General features: G+C 41.5%; 1 protein-coding gene across 1 annotated transcript in view; it reads left to right on the top strand.

The window, feature by feature from the left end:
- The window catches only part of ssbp2a (single stranded DNA binding protein 2a), a 58,985-nt gene that overhangs the window by 200 nt on the left and 42,533 nt on the right, over positions 1 to 16,252 (top strand). The gene's annotated exons all lie outside the window — the stretch shown is intronic.

The following is a 16,252-nucleotide window of genomic DNA, read 5'->3' as shown; positions in this document are numbered from 1 at the left end:
GGAGCTGCGGTAGGGGAGGGCACACGGCGCTGCACTCAGCGGCATGGAGCTCTCCGCGCAGCGCTCTGCAAGGCTTAGAAAGTTGACTGCTTCATTTATTTGGAGAAAGATAGACATTTTTTCGGCGGGGTTTTTACTTTAATTAGACAAAGTAGGGTGAGAATGTGTCGCACGGGTTCTGCTTCACTGGTTAATTCACAAGATTTCCTTCTTGTATTGTGATGTCTTGGCATTTCTGTGCTTGCTTGTTTCATTTAATTGCGAACTACTTCCTTTTAAAACACTCTTTTGTAATTTTGCATTTGTTAACGTGGCTAAGCTACATGTATTTCCTAACTGTTCCGACCAAGTATGCCCTAACGATTCAGCAGTTCTGTAAACACGAGGAGCGACGTTTACGGCCGTCTGTCGGCAGTGGAAGCGGCAACCAAGTCCGTGCGTTTGACCGCGAGCCGCTGCGCGTTTTTGAGGTGTCTTTTTCAAAGAGACTGTTGCGTTCAGTGGCACGCGAGTCCAGTCACCTTTACAGTAGATGAGAGCTGTGACAGCAGACACATTTGGCCCGACAGACAGTCGTCCCGGCTTTTTTTTAAATAGTCTATTTGGTGATGAATAAGAGGATGGAGTCTACAGCAATGTGTGTTTACATTTATGTAAGCATAGATAAGCGATTTTTCAAAGCGCGTCGTGGCTGTGCTGCCTTGCTTTCTGTCCATTGACATGATTCACAGACAAGAGAACAGAGTTTGACCCAATCACTGAACTAATTAGGTTTTTTCGTTTCTGACAAGTGTTTTTACATTTGAGAATGAAGTCATTTTTGGATGTGGACAGGTCGGTGACAGTAGAAAAGAATTATCAGGTAGTAACAAATTTATGAAAAAAAATGTACAATCTATTTTAGACTATATGCAATTTGGCCCACCAACTATTGGAACTACTTTTCAATGCATCTTATCAGCTTTAATGCATGAGATGTGAAAACTAAACACTAAATTCAGATGTTCCAAAACTAACTTCGTCACAGCTCCTGTGCCAGGGTGCTTCTTCTGCGCAGTACTTTTTGGGATGCTTGGGGTCAGATGGTCAGTGAGCAGGGATCATAGATCAGCGCCCACTGGGAAGGAGGAGCAAGTATTTATTCATGAAATGCTTTTGACTGTGACTGATTCAGAGAGTATGTTTTATAATATGATACAACTATACAAAGATAAATTGTATTAAACTTCTATTTCTTTTGATTGGTTTCCACCCATGATAGCCCTTTTAAGGCAATTTGTCCTGGTACTATGTCCATAAAAGACTAGCTTAATCCCGACACCTCTACTCCCAGCTGCTGCTACTTGTTTATTCTTTAGTCTTTTGAATCCAGTTCCCTCATGTTTGTCAACAGTGTGATGGAGTGTTCAGCTCCATCCCTTGAGCCCCGTTCTCTATCCCCCAATCGATATGATAAGGATAGGAATGAACAGTGTGGCTCTATAGCACTGCCTTATTGCATGCATGCACTGACAGATGCAGAGATGGAAAGCTTTCTCCAGGTCTGAAAGATACTCTCATGTACTTTAGGCGATAAGCTTTTCTGCTGGGAAAACAAAGAAGATACCTATTCTGTTGAAGTGTAACTCAGGAGTCCCCTGACAGTTCGCAGAGCAGCTCAGTTCACCTATGATAAAGAGACTTCAGTTCACATTTTCAGACGTGCTGTGTTAACATGGCCTACAAGTGGGTAACATGTTGTCTTTTAAGGGAAGCTTCTTCCTAAATTTAAGACGTGAAAGACATGGTCTTTGGTAAAGACCTAATTTTTTGGTGCAACTTGTGAGGTTTTAAAGTCCCATATTACTTATTTTGAGGTTTGTTGTCGTATATCGGGTTTCTACTGAAACATATGTTAAAAAAAATGTTCTTTTTCTTTTACAATCTGTCTGAATAAACCTGTACTCACCCACTGTCTGAAACACTCTGTTTTAACATCTGTCTCTGTAAGCCTCCTTAGCGAAGACCCGCCTGATCTGAATGATCAGTGTTAGGTCTTTTGCATCTGCGCTCTCTGTGCTTCCGTACCGTCATTGCAGCGGGGGGGAAACGGCACTGTTTCAGAACTTTCCACCCACTGTACATATACAGTATGTATGTATGTATATATACATATATATATACAAATACGGCCAACATGAGTTCCCACCTTGCTCGACTGCAGTCAAGCCAGCCGTCAATTGGATCTCCATGGTCAAATTAGTAATTAGTCTGACTACATAAACAAAATCAAGCATTTTTACAATATAAGTTTAGAGATAGTCAAAACTAAATTTCCCATATTTGCACCTAGAAATAGCTACATTTCTGAATGCTTGAGGTGCTAAATACATTGCTCAAATACTCATTACAATGACTGATATATTTGACTTAAGGACATTTCTGATAACATACTTGCTGAAAATCAAACAAGTTTACTCTTGTCAATTTAGATATTTTCCAAAATAAAAGTCTCTAGAAGTGTATGATTCAACTTTTTCCCAGTGTTAAAAAAGTGTTAAAAAAATAAACCAAAATTGCGTGAAATTGTGATATTGAATTGCAATACTTATTGAATCGGCACCCAAGTATCGTGATAGTATCAAATCAGGAGGAAAGAATATCGTTCCAGCCCTAATATTATAGTTCTGACATCACAACCATACAGAGGTCCTGAGAGCTTGTTTAAAAACGCAGTTTCTGAGTATGGCTGTGTGCATCTAGATTGAGATTGAGATGTAGATTGAGCGTCTGTCTACTACTCTAATAATACAAAATACATTGAAATTTCACTTTTTGCAATATGGGACCTTTAACATTCATGGGCTCCTGGTTTTGTGTGATTTAAATACTTTTGTGTTATTTAGCATCTACAGTGGTGCCTTCAGGTTTGGAGGTTAATCTTTTTGATAAAAACAGGCAGGATGATCCTTCCTGCAGGAACTTAACATTTTACTTTTATGTTTCTCTGTCTGGCATCACATTAATTCAGACCTCTGTGTTGTTGCACATCATTTCGTTATTTGTGTTTGCATTTCGAGGCAAAAGTTGACGTTCCACTGGGCGTTATTGCCAAGGCCACAACAAAAGAAAGGGCTGTTTGACAAGAAAACACACCGATGAAAAGGGCGTTAAAGGCAGAAATCATGCGAGGCAGAGTTTCATTTGTCTCTTAACAAGCAGCCTTGTTTATCAGTGGTGTGTATCAGAGAAGCAGAGCAGGCCGAGTGCCGCCGAATCTTCAGTTGTTTCTCATTTCTGCAGCGCAGCGGGGGATCAGAGAGTGGGAGACAGAGGCAACAACAGATTGAGGGAAAGAAGGTGGAGGGGGGAGAGCAGGACTGAGGGAATTTGCTGGATCATTAGTTTACATTGTTGTAGTATTGACCTCAGGATGGACCCCCGCAGACACAAGGCTCTGGCATCTCGCCCATGTAGACGTAAAGGAGCTGTAAATGCAACTGACCTCTGTGCAGTGGTGTGTGTGTGTGATAACAATCTGATTTGTGCAGCGTGCTCTTGATACAGATCATTTTAGGAATACACTTTTTTTTTTGCTTCAGCGGGTAACATAGATTTCCAAATGTTTATCCGGTGGTTTTGCAGTTTGCATACTTGGACATAAAAAGTAAATGTAGCGGGATAAACAGCTTTCTTCAAGAGATTCCCAAAATGTAAAATATCCAACATTAAACACTATACAAAGGTTTATAATAATAATATTAATGGATTGGATTTATATAGCGCATTTCTCAGTACTCAAGGCCCTTTACAGAGTCCAGGTTCCATTCATTTACACAGACATACAGTACATGGTGCTGGTAAACTACGATAGTCACAGCTGCCCTGGGGCAGACTGACAAAAGTGTGGCTGTTAATCAGCGCCTACGGCCCCTCCAACCACCTCCTTACACATACAGCAGTCTTACACATTCACACAAGGCAAGGTGGGTGAAGTGTCTTGCCCAAGGACACAACGACCATGACACAAGTAGGGCAGGGCGGGGATCGAACCGCCGCCCCTTCAGACTTTAGACTTACAGTATGGAGAATCTGCCTGAGATTAACAAATGAAACAAATGAAGCTTAATTTTCTCTGTCTTGAGAAAGTATGTAAACCCTAACGGTTTTACCTTTATTTATGCATGTCAGATAATTCTTGATATGAAGAATCAATTTAACATAGAACAGCCCAAAAGTGTGTGTGTGTGTGTCATCATGGCAAAATGTTGTTCTAGAGACGCCTACTGTAGAGTATTTTGATAGGTGTTTACATGGTGCTATATCTGTCTGTGACACCCTCATAGTGCCCCAAGCATATAAGATACAGTCACAAAACTTTACAGGTGTGTAGTGGAGATCAAAATAAAGGTAGATGGTGTCTACTTTATGCCCTGGCCCAGTTTGGCATTGTGGCTGGTGCGATCCCATTGCAAGATGGTCTCTAGTTTTTACTTCAGGATGAAGTCAAGAATGCCCACAGAGGGTGAAGCACCGAGCAAACGAGCTGTCATATTAAGAAACGTCAGTAATCGATATAAAATGTATAGTATTCTGAAGCTTAATTCTTACTGCATCATTGTGGGTTCAACCCAGGGTCTTTTGCTGAATGTTGCCATTTCTTCGGTAGAAAATGAGTTCCAGTCACAAGGAGTTTGCAGCGAGATGTATGGATTATGCTGAGTAACAGGGACATCTGCAAATAAAGCCCAAACTCTCTGCTAGCTATACTCCCTTCAGTTTATATTTTATGCTTTGTTTGATTCTTTAATATTTAAGACAACAGTAATATGAATAGGAAGCAGTCTTTACATCTACAGTATGTGCCTATAGTGAACACTCACAGAGAGAAACACTGTTCTGCTCTCTTTTTTCTCTCTGTCTCTCTCTGTCTCCCCCTCTCCCTCTCTCTCTCTGTCTCCCCCTCTCCCTCTCTCTCTCTGTCTGTCTGTCTCTCTCTCTCTCTCTCTCTCTCTCTCTCTCCCTCTCTCTCTCTCTGGCTGTACCTGTGCTACGGTCTGCACTTGATTTTGATTCAAAGTGACAGTACACGACCACTGACTGTGTACTGCAGTTGTTCAACGAGTGTAGGTTTCAGTCACTGCCAGTTGGAGGACACATTCCACATAGTTCTGGGATTGTGGTCCTGAGTGAGTTGCATTGCAGAGCATAGTACACATTCCTTTTTTTCTGTGTAACAAATCATAGAACAAACCCTGCTTAAAACATACTTGTAAGTCTTCTTGCCGCACTTCACATCTCTTAAGCTCACAGACTTATACAGTACAGCACATATCTAATTTTGTGGACTTTTTCCTAGAAAGTACAACCTGTATTTTATTTGTTTTTTTATAATCAGACTAATAAGCAGAAACTGTAAACTGACAGTTGGAAAAAGTCCAACTATCATAAGTGCCATTGTTCAATCTCTGTTTCAGGTTCCAACTATAAATCTGGTGCAGACTTAAGCATTTCTAGTGCTGTTAGGATCATCATTCTGCACACATACTGCATTCACACACACACACAGACACACAGACACACAGACACACACACACACACACACACACACACACACACACACACACACACACACACACACACACACACACACACACACACACACACACACACACACACACACACAGCTACTTCTGAACCGAGACACCTCCGAATCCTACCAGGAGGCTGCCAATGCAGCATTGCGCAGACTGAGGCAAAGCAGTGCATGCTGGGAGTGTTTATCCGACAGAAGCAATTCAGGCTGCCACTCTGGCTCTGACAGTGAGTCGCATTACAGGAGAACTACAATAAAAATAGAGCAGTTTCTCTCTCACACACACACACACACACACACACACACACACACACACACACGGACATAGTGTATGCTCACAATGCCTTGCATCAACTGTGCGAGGAATCTGATTTTGTCTGTGCCAGCTGCCACCTTATGAATGTAATTGATGAGTTTTTTGTTTGTTTACTACATCCCAGTGTCCTTGAGAAATGATAGAGGCACACTCATTAGAGGAAAGAGAGAGGAGGATCATTTGTTAGAGCATGAACAAAGGAATGTAACCGGGGATAAGCATATGTTTCAGGTCAACTTGGTGGGTGAAAGGAGAGGGTGAGTAAGGACAATGAGTATCAAGCTAACACATGTAAAGTTCACATATTGTGAAAAGTGAGATTTCCATGTCTTTTTTTTAAATAAAGCAGGTCAAGGTGTTATATAAGTACTGTGAAAGTATCGAAACGCTCAATCCACAGAGAAATTAACACAGTCTGTATTCAGAAACTGTGCCTTTATTCGAGCTGTCAGGACTTCTGTACGGTTGTGATGTCACAACTATACATATATGGAACCACTGTGCAGTATATACGTATACTATATAGGTAGAAAGTGCCGTCACAGTCATTCCCCAGCTGCAATGAAAGTGCAGAGACGCCAAAAGTACAGATGCAGAAGACCGGTAAACGCTGACCAGTCAGAGCAGACTGGCCTTTTCTGGAAGGGTGGCTTAAGGAGACAAGCGCTAAGACGTAGCATTTAAGACAGAGGGTGAATACAGGTATAGTCGGATGACCAAAATTATGTTGGGTTTTTTTAACAGTAAAGCATGGACATAACACAGGACCTTTGAAATTCAACAGTTGAACAGTTAAGCAATTTAAAAAAGAAGAACTGAATGGAAGAGAGATCTAAAGGGAAAGTGAGTTTTTGTGTCCAGGTCTGGCGAGGTCAGGTCATATCCTGCAGGACCTCATGGTCTATTGCTCCGTAATGGCTGTGTGTCGGACCTCTGCACTCTACACGCATCTCACTCTCTCTGTGGATCACTTATACTGATAAGTGGCCACACCTGGTTCTGTTGGCTTAAGTCCAGTGATGGAGTAAAAATCCCCAGTGAGAAACCCTTAACCCAAACATCAGAGCCACATAGTGGGCCTCAGCTTTAGCTAAGTCAGCAAAGAACAATATAAACGCATGTGATAATGTCTGTGTATCTGTATCCGCCCTATGCCGCTTTGGGTCAATAGAGAGCATACTGTGTGTGTAAGTCTGTAAGCCCATCTGAGCTGTCTGCTTACAGCACATTTACCCATATGTTTCCTCCCTCAAAATCAACCTCCATCTGTCTGTCACGCTGCCTGTGTGAATGTGAACTACAACACCCAGTGATCATTACACAGCTAATAGCCTCTCCAGCTCTCATGGGATGCTTGTGAACAACTGCGAGAACACAGAGGACTGTCACCGCTCTCCATTGTTGTCTCTCAGCAACACTGACGGTCAGCGAAAGATATTGACTTAAAACTGCTGCTGATGTTTTTAATCCTCACAACATTTTAGATTAGCATCAGTCTGGGATTACAAGAAAATCAGAGAAGAAATGGAGCTCTGATATGTTTTTTTTCAGTACAGAGCTATCTTCAAACAAAAGTGATGATGACAGTTTGACAAGGCCCTGATAGAAAACACTTTTTAACCTGCTGAACACATAGAGGCTGTTAAAAGTCCTCTTTTATCTGCTGGCATCCCTCCTAGTCGCTCTCTTATCCCTGCTGCCAGAGATGTAACTTGCCACAGAACTGCTATCAAAGCAGCGGCCTCTTATTGAGCTGTGTGAGGCGGGGTGGTGGGGTGGTGGGGGTGACGCCTCTGATCAACACAGGCAGAAAAAGGGGTGACGTGTCAATCAACAGAGAGGACCCTGTAGAAGGCATTTTCATAGGATGTCGCCTTGGGGTCCTTGAGAGGCATCGACTTGACAAAAGGCCTCCGTCGGCATCAGATAGCTTGTGGGGAAGAGAGGAGGAGAGGGCCAGCATCCTCAAAGTCTTTTATCACTCCCTTCAAAAGACGGAGGGTATGGATGAGTGAGTTTATCACCCGGTGATGGTCCCTTAAGACCCCATTGGTGTCCCTGAATGCCTCTGTTTTAATTTGGAACAAACCAACACATCATATCTTTCACTTCTCTTCAAACAACCCACACCTCCTCTCTACAATAGTAACTGTGTCAGGTTTATCTTTGGGATTGAGATGCTGACATTTGGGGGAGTGGAGGATTCAGATCAGTGGATGAGTGTGGGACATGACGAACAGAAGTCAGGCATTTAATCGTATGCTTTGTTGACCATGACTGTAAACTTTGATCCATGCTGTCAGGTTTTTTTCATGTTGTTAGTGGTAGCACTTGTGGTTTTGTTAGGACATTTTTTTTGTTGCCCCTGGTGACACCAAATATGCACAGCTTTGCTCCAAACCACAGCACGGTAGGGACGCTCCCTCAAAAACGCTTCCTGTAACCTGAGAGTTGCAGCCAAAAGTAAATGCTGTCAGTGGAAACAACGCTTGCTGTCTACATGCTTCGCTGAGAAAAGCACTGCTGACTGATTTCTGAAACACAAATTATTTTTGCATTCTCGTGTGTTTACTTTAGCTGTTCAGTATAATAGCAACCTTGTTTCCAAAAGTTGGGATGCTGTGTCGAATATGAATAAAAACAGAATGCAATGATTTGCAAATCATTGATTTTCTTAATTATTTTTGAAAATTGTATCCTCATTCAGAATTTGATGCCACACATACAAAACGGTTTGGACAGGGTCACGTTTACCACTAGGTTGCATCACCTCTTCTTTTAATAACACTCTGTAAACGTTTGGGAACTGAGAAGACCAACTGTCCGTCGTTTTGAAAGTGGAATGATTTCCCATTCTTGCTTGATGTAGGATTTCAGCAGCTCAACAGTTCGGGTCCCCTTTGTTTTTTTCATAATTCACCAAACATGTTCAATGGGTGGCAAGTCAGTACTGCAGGCAAGCCAGTTAAGCCTCCGGACTCTTTTACTACGGAGCCATGCTGGGACACTTGCAGAATGTGGTTTGGCATTGTCTTGCTGAAAAAAGCAAGGCCTTCTCTGAAAAAGAGGTTTTTTTTGGCAGTTTTCAAGCCTTTTTATTAGATAAGACAGACAGGACATGGGAGAGAGAGAGGGAGAGGCAAGCAGCGGAGGGCCGCAGGTCAAAGTCAAACCCGCAGCCGCTGCCTCGAGGAGGGCGCCTCTTTACATGGGTCGACTACTCTAACCACTGTGCCACCAGCTGCCCCAGATGTTGTCTACTTGACAGTATATGTATATTGTTCAGCATTAATGGTGGACACAGCGTCCATGATTACCAAAAAGAATTTAAATAATTTCAAATTTTGACTCATCAGACCACAGGACAGTTTCCCACTTCACCTCAGTCCCTCTTAAATGAGCTTGGGCCCCAGAGAAAGGAGTAGCGTTTCTGGATTTGGTTTATATACAGTTTCGTCTTCGCATCCAACTTGCATCTATGGATTGAGTGATGAGATGTGTTTACAGACAGGTTTTTGGAAGTGTTCCTGAGCCCATGCAGAAATGTCCATTGAAATATCCTCTCTGTTTTTAATACAGTTGTAGTTATTGTAGTTCTCCTGAGCTTTGCAATTTTACATTGAGAAACATCATTCTTACATTTTTGCACAATTTACAAACTCAGTCCTTCACAGAGTAGTGAACATGTTGCTAACCTGTTGTCAGTTAACCTCAATAATTATAAGCTGTTCCACTTTAGGTGTTTTCTTTTAGCATTTCACAACTTTTTCAATCTTTTGTTGCCACTGTCCCAACGTTTTTGAAACGTTTGCTGGCATCAAATTCAAAATGAGCATATCCTTTTCAAAGAACAATACAATTTCTCAGTTAGAACATTTGATATGTTGTCTTTGTCTTTTCCAATTAAATAGCAGGTTGCAATGTTTTGCAAATCACCACAATCTATTTCGATGTACATTTTACAGTATATAATGCCTCAACTCTTCTGGAAACAGGGTTTCATAATAATTTTAATATTTTCCCCTATTTCTATTAGCATAAGTCGGTGTGGATTAACTTGCATTGCCACTGTAAGTGCCATAGTATAAGTGTGGATGCTGCTGTGCTTCCCGTGCTTATAGAGTGTAGTGGAGGTTAGTTGGAGGCCTCTCTGCTGATATTCCTCCATCATTGATATGCAAGCTGCATCGCACAGGCGCTAGCGCAAGGTTAAGCATGCGTGACGGCCAGGCTTAGGAACTGCTTCAGACACTCTCCCCTGCACACACACATATTCTCTTACAGTGCTTTCTCCTCCATTCTTCTCTTGGTCTCAATTGCCCCTTGTCTGTTTCGTAAAGTTAAGCCACAGAGGTTTTGACTTCTCCATAAATGTACTGTGCCTTCCTTACATGACCAACATACAGGCCTTTGTCTGTCCACTGATCCCTATAAAGTCCTCCTTGACACCCCCCCCCCCCCCCCCCCCCACCTCGGGATGCAAGGCAGTATATCCTCTTGCTTAGGATTTAGATCTCTGACATTGAGTTCTTGACTTTTTAAGGTCCCCTAAATGCCACTTTCCAACCGTAGTGAAGCAGAAAGGATAAATGAGTAACACAAGGTGCAGAGCAGGTCAATAGCTCCAGTGTTGGAAGCTAACTAACTGGTAATATAGTGCAACTAGTACATGTATTTTGTATTTTGTCTGTGTGTTTTCCCTTATTATTAAATGGTATTATTAATTCATAGACATCTCGGTGCATGCATTTAACTGCTAATTTACACAACCTTGCGTTGCATGCAAGATATATTTCCCTGAATGGTTAGTCATTTATTTATACTTCCTCTCCAGTCTCTGTGCAGGCTTTAATAGCCTCACATTCTTCCCTAAATTGCTCTAGATTGCCTTTATCTGTATCAGTTTCTTTTATCTCATCTCAACGCTCTGTTGTTCAAAAGAATAGAGGCCCATTAGAGCCTGTAGAAAGGAATTCTAATCCTATAAGATTAGAGCAATGCAGTCCTTCCAGTCGTTTCCTTCTCCCTCTGGTTTTGTTGGAGTTGCTGCTGATTGTGGAATGTTGCATTGTGCAAGCTGAACAATCACGGTGTGGCACTGGATGGTCTGCAGAGCTGGTGGGCGAAGGAAGTGTCCTGGGCCATCAAATCCCAGGTCCCGCATACTACTGTACGGGAAAGGGAGGCATGTATAGCATCTAGGAAGCGCCTGTGTCTGTGTGTGAGTGTGTGTGTGTGTGTGTGTGTGTGTGTGTGTGTGTGTGTGTGTGTGTGTGTGTGTGTGTGTGTGTGTGTGTGTGTGTGTGTGTGTGTGTGTGTGTGTGTGTGTGTGTGTGTGTGTGTGTGTGTGTGTGTGTGCGTGCGTGCGTGCGTGCGTGCGTGCGTGCGTGCGTGCGTGCGTGCGTGCGTGCGTGTGTGCGTGTGTGTAAGAGAAAAAAAATGATGATCCTAAAGTAAAACAACTCAATGTACTGAAAATATATGTGTGCAGGGAAAATGATTGTGTGAAGTAAACCCTCCCACGAAGACTGCTTGTCCATTCAAAGAACAAAACAAAAATCTCTTAACTGCAGTACAAAAAGATCTTGAGTAGTTTCTTTATTTACATGTCTTCTACATGGCTCATCAGCTGACGGGTGTGCTGATTTGCTTCCTTGGACATGCAGCATTTTACTATGTCTTTAACTAGATATTATGTAGCTGGCAAGTTGCTTCATTTTACGGGGGTTTCATTTTAATAAGGGTCAGGTTGTATCATTATAAAGTCATCAACCCAATCATGGAGCTCACATGAGCTAGCACTGTACTTTTTTGCCAATTTATTGGGCACTTCCAACTGTAACTAATGCAGTCTAGTACAACAGCCCTCCGAGATGTGTCGATTCAACTTCATGGTAATTTTTTATTATATTCTTTACTGTAGCTTGTACTCCGAATCAATTAGCCAATCAACAGACGATTTATCTGCAAATTTGAATCATCAACTTGTTTAAATCATTTAAACGGACGTGCCACATTTTTCTTTGGGTCAAGCCTCTCAAATTTAAGGGCTTGTTGTGCTTTCTAGTTTATATCATAGTAAATCTTCCAACATCATACATACCAGTCTTTTGGTCATTCGGTATACAGAGCTGGGATGTTGAGTGCTTCCACACTCACAATCTATTTAAGTCCCCTCTTCCTGTGAAACGCAGGAAATAGACTTTAAAAGAATACCGTAATTAACCTGCATGGTCACTAAGTGTTATCATCAGACTCTTAAGTTCTCTCTGTAAACAGCAGTTTAATATTCTGGGCTTTATGGTTGTGTTGCATTCAAGATTTACTGTAATAGCTTGTAGAGAAAGTTGAACAAGGAAAACACTCCTAAAAATCATTGGTGTTCTTTCAGCTGTGAAATTAAACAAACTCCCCATGAGAGGTGACTCAATCTAAACAAATCAAAGCCAATGAAATGGAACTGGAATTAAGAAAGTGATGGATTTGCCCCCGCTTTTATTTGAATTATCCACTTTACATGTTCTGCAAACAAATTCCACTTCTAGAAAAGTCTTACTGGCTGAATGTGTAAATGACAGATTTTATATATAAAGGGCATGACTGGATTTGTGCTCAATAAGTACTGTATGTTAGCAAACAGTGAGCTACCCATCATGCTCTCTCTCCGTTCCTCCATTTGATAAGCTGGCATTTCCTGTTATCTCAGCCCTGGGCATTGTTGTCTGCTCTGTGAGACGGTGGAGTCTCAGCACTGCTGACAGAACAAGAACTGTTTCACTTTGTCTGATTGTGCCTGTATAGGGTGGGGGGATGCTTCCTTTTTATTGTATTGTCTTCTCAAGTCTTAGTTGCAGCTGCACTAATTTGCTGTTTTCAAGATGTGAGTGGGAGAACATATCGTGCCAGAGCTGCCACCAGTCAGCCAATATAGTGTGGTACTGAACAAAATGGATATATACATGAACATAAAGCAAAATTATAAATTTCTCAATTCTTATGCCTTCGTAAAGATTTACAGTTTATTTTTTATTTTTGCGACAGCCATTCCAGTGATAAAGTAGGAATCTCAATAACAACAACAACAACAACTGACTGGATGAAAAAAAGATGTTGAAGACCATAAGATTCATTAAAAAGTATTATATATCATATGATATTATGATTACTTATATTAGATGTTATTTTTTCAATTAAAAAAATACAAAACATGTTCTCGTTCCAGCTCCTAAATTGTGAGGATTTTCATAAACTGTATTTCTTTAGGTATAGGAGTGTTAGTTGGACATTATGATGACATTATGTTGGGCTTTAGGAATTTGTGTTGGGCACTTTTCTCTATTACCTGATGTTTTATAGACCCAGAAATAGTCATATAGTAAAGTCATATCAATACCTGCTTAGAGATCCCACTTTCTCCCTCTCCTAGATATTCTTATTTTAATTCCATGTCATTTAACAATTATTTATTTAAACTGCTTTTCAGCAGTTAAGCTTAATTAGAGATTGGATTTATACATTATTTACATTTAGTTTACTTTCTGTGTTCTATCTGTGTACTTTTTTCCGGCCCGTCATATGCAATGATAACATGGTTTGGGTGTTGTCTTTTGGAGTCTGTTTTGTCCTTACGACACAGGGTGGGGGTTTGCAATTGCAGTTGGACTTGTGGTCAGAGTATCTTGATAAGTTGGCTGTTATCAGTTTCCATCCTGTTCACCATGTATCTTGGGTTACTACATGAGCTGACATTTTTCTTCTTCATGTACATGTGATATAAAATGTGTATTCCAGAGAATGAGTAAAGTGCAACTCAACCAAATATGTTAATATCAATAAGCAATAAAATCTATTAAAGAATTCACAACTCAAACATTCTGATCTTTGTTGCTTTGTATGTGTATTACAGCTTTGTATGTGTTTTACAGCATTTATGTTCACGTATTAGACGGTCCCAAGCATTGGGAGGGAGAGTAGGAGAGGGAGGAGAGGATTCTGGGATCTCTAGTTAATGAAAGGTAAACACAAGGTTTACACTGAGGTGAGCCAAAGAACGCAGGAGTCTTCCTCTTCTTCAGGATATGAGCTTCATTCTTTTGACTCATACTTTTTACGCATGACATTTCACCCTTCCGCTGGCAAATTCCTCTCTTTTCAGGAGAAACATTCACCTGAAAGCTACAGCCAAGATTTTGCATCTTTATTAAAAACATTGAAAATGAAAAACATTTCCTTTTAATGTCGTCTATTTGCAGGACATACAGAGCAATGCTGCATGTTCACATCATTATCCCTTGAGTTCCGTTAAAGGTCCCATATTGAAAAACAGTAAGATTTCCATGTCTTCTTTAATTCTAAAGCAGGATGAAGTGCTATATGAACACTGTGAAAGCATCACTCAATCTACAGAGAAATGCACACAGCCCGTATTCAGAAACTGTGCCTTTAAACAAGCCTTCAGGACTTCAGTACGGTTCTGATGTTACATCTATACTATATACTGTATAGGTAAAAAAGCGCTGCTACAGTACTGTTACAGTCCTAGTAGAAACCCAAACTACGAATGTACGTTTGTAAGTATGAACCTGAAGAACAGAGATGTAATTTGTGTTGCTCAGTTCTGAAGTCAGCCTGCTCCATTCAACCAAATCTTTGCCAAGCTTCTGTTGGAGCATTCACCCAGCCAATGCTACAACACATAGTAAAACTTGTGGTGTAGCATTGGCTGGGTGAATGTGAGAGGGATAAAGGCAACAACAAACATTTGCTCAGCAAAGCAGTGTGTGCGACCATCTCAGTGGAGATACGACAGGGAAAACGAGCAGATAGAGCGCAGTTTATTTGAGTACAAATGTCTCTCCTCAACTGCTTCCAGTGTCAGGATTATGACGCGTTTTTTGTTAATCTCCAAAGCTGGGGGAACTTTTCACTACTCCTCCTGATTCTCAACTGTGCACGAACCCGCGGCTGATGTCTATGCAGAGGCCGGTCAGCGTCAGTGAGAATACACTTTATATGAACATCTCAACACAAGTGCTCTGCCTTTAGCAGGGGCCATTAGAGAGACCCCAGGGGATGCTGCGGAAGGGTAATGGAGAATATAGATTTAACTTGTGACCATCAGCAAAAATACCAATTAGAAATGCATCAGCAAGCAGCCAGCGATAGAGCCACAGCACACTACCAGTTGGGGATTAATTGAAGGCATGTATTTGACTGAGATATGGTAAGAAGTGGAATGGAAAGAGTCTAATGGAGGTCTTTGTACAGGCTTGTCAATAAATCTCAATGTTGATAATTGTTTTCTTCCACATGGTGGTATAAACTTTATCAAGTTTTGATGTTATTGCATTTGCAGTAGTTGAATTATGCTATAATCACAACTTGCTGGATAAATAATAGGCAGTGACCAACGTGACTACATGAATTAAAAGGGGAGAAACTGTCCCCTTCACTGATTACAATTCAGCCTCCCATTCCCGTTCTCCCGAAGCGAGTTCAGTATCACTTGTGCAAATCTAGCATTAAAGGCGTGCGTCAGCCTAATGCCAGCTCAATCTCTCCCAGAGATCCTCCTTTGATAAAGGTGTGTGACAGCAGCAGTCATGCTCATAATGTTGTCCTTTTCAGTTTCGCTCACAGGCTGCAGCATCGTGCCTCTCCTGCTCCGTACTGACCTCCCCTCGCTGCGCTTCCCAGCTCCTTTCATTAATCATTTACTCTCTCCCTCCTCTCTGTCTCTCCCTCTCTCTCTCTCTATTCCTCTCTCTCTGTCTTTCTCCCTCTTCTTCTCTCCTCCTCTGTACCCTCTAGTCCTCTTATTGCTCCTAATCTTTATCTCTTTTATCTTGCTCTCTATCGCTACATCTTTATCTCTATGTTGACTGGTAAATTACTATCTTTGTCCTTCTCTCAATAATATCTGTGTGTGTGTGTGTGTGTGTGTGTGTGTGTGTGTGTGTGTGTGTGTGTGTGTGTGTGTGTGTGTGTGTGTGTGTGTGTGTGTGTGTGTGTGTGTGTGTGTGTGTGTGTGTGTGTGTGTGTGTGTGTGTGTGTGTGTGTGTGTGTGTGTGTGTGCGCGTGTGTGTGTGTGTCATTGCCTTTACATTGCCATAATCTTCACCTTTTTGTCTTTTTCTCTTTCAAACCCCGCATTTGAGTTTTACAGTACCTATCCTTGTTTGTGTGTGTGTGTGTGTGTGTGTGTATTGTGGGCAGAAGAGTGAAAATAATAGCTCAAACAAGCATCTACTGTGCAGCTAACAGCACTTTCAAACAATTAATCTACCCTCACCTAGCGGTCCAACTCCCATGCACATTAAGACTCTACTTTTGCCTAATGAAAATGCATCAGGGATTAGTCC

Source organism: Echiichthys vipera, assembly GCF_963691815.1.
Source record: "Echiichthys vipera genome assembly, chromosome: 4".
NCBI lineage: Eukaryota > Metazoa > Chordata > Actinopteri > Perciformes > Trachinidae > Echiichthys > Echiichthys vipera.
This window is presented reverse-complemented; position numbering and strand designations above follow the sequence as displayed.